General features: G+C 34.9%; 1 non-coding gene across 1 annotated transcript; it reads right to left on the bottom strand.

Moving 5' to 3' along the window:
* Positions 1-284: 284 nt before the first annotated feature.
* TRNAC-ACA (transfer RNA cysteine (anticodon ACA)) lies at positions 285-357 on the bottom strand. The gene has a single exon. It is a non-coding gene; the product is annotated as a tRNA-Cys (tRNA).
* Positions 358-3259: the final 2902 nt, after the last annotated feature.

Genomic DNA, 3259 nt, shown 5'->3' with positions numbered 1-3259 from the left:
CAATACTTCAGTGCTCAGTCCGAGTCTCACATCCATACATGACCACTGGAAAAACCATATCCTTGACTAGATGGACCTTTGTTGGCAAAGTAATGTCTCTGCTTTTTAATATGCTTTCTGGGTTGGTCATAGCTTTTCCTCCAGGGAGCACTGAATTCAGTGAATTCACTCAGTCATGTCCGACTCTTTGCGATCCCATGGACTGTAGCCTACCAGGCTCTTCCATTCTGGGATTTTCCAGGCAAGAATACTGGAGTGGATTGCCATTTCCTTCTCCAGGAGATATTCCTGACCTGGGGATTGAACCCAGGTCTCCTGCATTGTAGGCAGACGCTTTACCGTCTGAGCCACCAGGGAAAGACCTTCCGAGGAGCAAGTGTCTTTTAATTGCATGGCTGCAGTCACCATCTGCAGTGATTTTGGAGCCCAAAAAAATAAAGTCTGCCACTTTTCCATGGTTTCCTCATCTATTTGCCATGAAGTGATGGGACCAGATGCCATGATCTTAGTTTTCTGAATGCTGAGCTTTAAGCCAACTTTTTCACTCTCCTCTTGCACTTTGATCAAGAGGCTCTTTGGTCCTTCTTCACTTTCTGCCATAAGGGTGGTGTCATCTTCATCTCTGAGGTTATTGATATTTCTCCTGGCAATCTTGATTCTAACTTATGCTTCATCCAGTCCACTATTTCTCATGATGTACTCTGCATATAAGTTACATAAGCAGAGTGACAATATATAGCCTTGATGTGCTCCTTTCCTGATTTGGAACCAGTCTGTTGTTCCATGTCCAGTTCTAAGGGGTGTTATAAGGAATAAAGAAGAAAATGTACTGAAATATCCTAAACAGTTCATAGCAAATAATTGAATATACACATGTACGTATCTTTGAATGATCAAAGATATATAAATATGTATGTATCATATAAATGACCAAAATCGGGGTATTCAGTATTTTCACAAAGAAACAAGATCAAATTATTTCATATTTATTAAGAAATGAAAAAGTTTTTTGACTAGGGTAATTATTTACTTAAAGAATGATAATGGCTCATACTTTTTGTGTAAGTATGTAGAGTGATTTACATTAAATGAGTAGCATTTAAATTAATTTATTATTGTTGAACCAATCAAATGTAGTTTGAATGCCTGTTTTAATGTTTAATAATAGAGAGTAGCAATATTTTTTTCAGTAGTTTATTGTCTTCCAGGAGATTTCAGAGCTCTCGAGGAGATGATAAAGAAACAATTACAAGATATTAAGTAATAATTATCTTAATATTACTTAAGATATAAGTGCTCTAGAAGCTAAGTGGATATTTTAGTGAATTAGAAACAGTTACTGCATCCACATGCATTTCCAAGATGGCAAAATCTCTTTCTTTACATGTGGGAAAGAATTCTTTACAATGTTTTGATACAGAATTATGATCTCTTGACATAGTTTCATGAATTTTTGGAGAAAAAGTATTTCTTCAAGTAGTGTTTTTGGCCAGTGTCAAAGAATTCAAATCTAGGATGATTTACTGCTGATGATACTTTAAAATTTTCAAAATGTCTCAGTTAAATAGACAAGTATATGTCTTTTAAAAATACATGTACAAAACAAGAACTTGAGATTTATAGAAATATTGTCATGTTCTAGCTATGTTAGAGAATTTTTTTTTAAAATATGGCATGTGGCCTTCTCTATAAGCTTTGGATCATGAATGTAACAAGTTGGTGGTGAAAGCTTATTGACTTTAGAGTTCAAGGTTTTATTTTACTGTTTCTGAGGACATTTTAGCTGAAGAAAATTTAGGTTTCATGGGCCCTAGAAAAGGACAAGGAAACCTAGCTTTCCTTTGTGTAGAATCTCAAGTCCAGATGCTGGCTTTTTTCTTCATGAAAATTCATAATGTGTCCATTATAGCTTCCTAATTAAAGTCACACATGTATGAATAATGTTTTGAAAATCAGTTACTATCCACTTTACATATGTTAACATATATTATGGTTTAGAGCCATTTTCTGCCAAATAGCTCAGTGTGCTACATAACTTAGAATGGAGTAGTGGTATCATTATTTTCTTTTTACTCATTGACTGGATGCAGGGATTATATTTATAATGTTGAAAACTGAAAGAAGCTAGAGTTACTTATTTTCCAAAACTCAAACTTGGTGACTAAAAAAGAGTACTGTGTTTTATTTCTTATGTGTCCAAAGAATTGTAACTTTTAATGCATTCAACATATAATTTTTTAAACATCTACTTAATATCAATCACTCTGAAAAGCATCTGGAATATATCTGTGAACAAAGCAGAAAAAAGCATCTCTCCAGTAGCTAATATTCTGAATCAACAGTAAACTAAAATAAAACAAATATATTAATTATATAACATATTAGATGGTAATAAGTGCTGTGCAAAGCAATAGAACAGAGATGTTCAGAGAAGGAAATGTAGTTTTGAATGGAGTGGTCAGGGTTGGCCTTACTGAGAAGCTGTCATTTGAACAAAGATGTGAACGAGGCAAGGAAATGAGATTTGAGTGCCTTCCTATCATAGGACAGAGCATAGTACCAATTATCGGGAATCAGACTCTCAGTTATTTAACTTCATGATCATGGCCAAGTATTTTGCTTCTTTACCTATAAAGTAAACATAGGGACTATGTCTACACAGGAAAAATAAGACCATTTATTTCACAGATATGTTGTTCAGTGGCAACTGGGAGCTAGGTACTCGGAGTGAACACCACCTAATCTTGAGGAACCTGCATTCTAATAATGATTAGGTTATAGCCGTGAACAATGACAGTGTATTTCAAGGCTTTTTGGAGATTGCCGTGTATTTTGTAATTGAATAGATATTGAAAAGCAGAATTGCCTTTTCCGTGTGTTACCCTTTTAGACCTCAGCATCATTCATCTTGCTGAAGCTTCTCCTTTGCTGTCTCTCTATAGCTTTCTCCTACCTCTCAATCACCATTCTCCATTTAATTCACTGATTTATTTTCTTTTTTCAGATCCTTTATAAATAATATGTTTTTAAGAATTCTTTCTTAGTCCTCTCTGTTTTTGTCTAGTCATTCTTTTCATGGACAAGTATTACTGATTTTAAATATCACCTCTTAAGAAATACCTACCTCTCTGCCTTATTCAAATTATCTGTTCTGTGTTTAGGTGCTCAGTAGTATTGGACTCTTTGTGACTCTTTGGACTGTAGCCCACCAGGCTCCTTTGTCCATGGGATTCTCCAGGCAAGAATACTGGAGTGGGTT

This window comes from Bos mutus, chromosome 5 (genome assembly GCF_027580195.1).
Source record: "Bos mutus isolate GX-2022 chromosome 5, NWIPB_WYAK_1.1, whole genome shotgun sequence".
Lineage (NCBI taxonomy): Eukaryota > Metazoa > Chordata > Mammalia > Artiodactyla > Bovidae > Bos > Bos mutus.
Note: the sequence above shows the minus strand (reverse complement) of the source record. Positions and strands in the feature narration are given on the sequence as shown.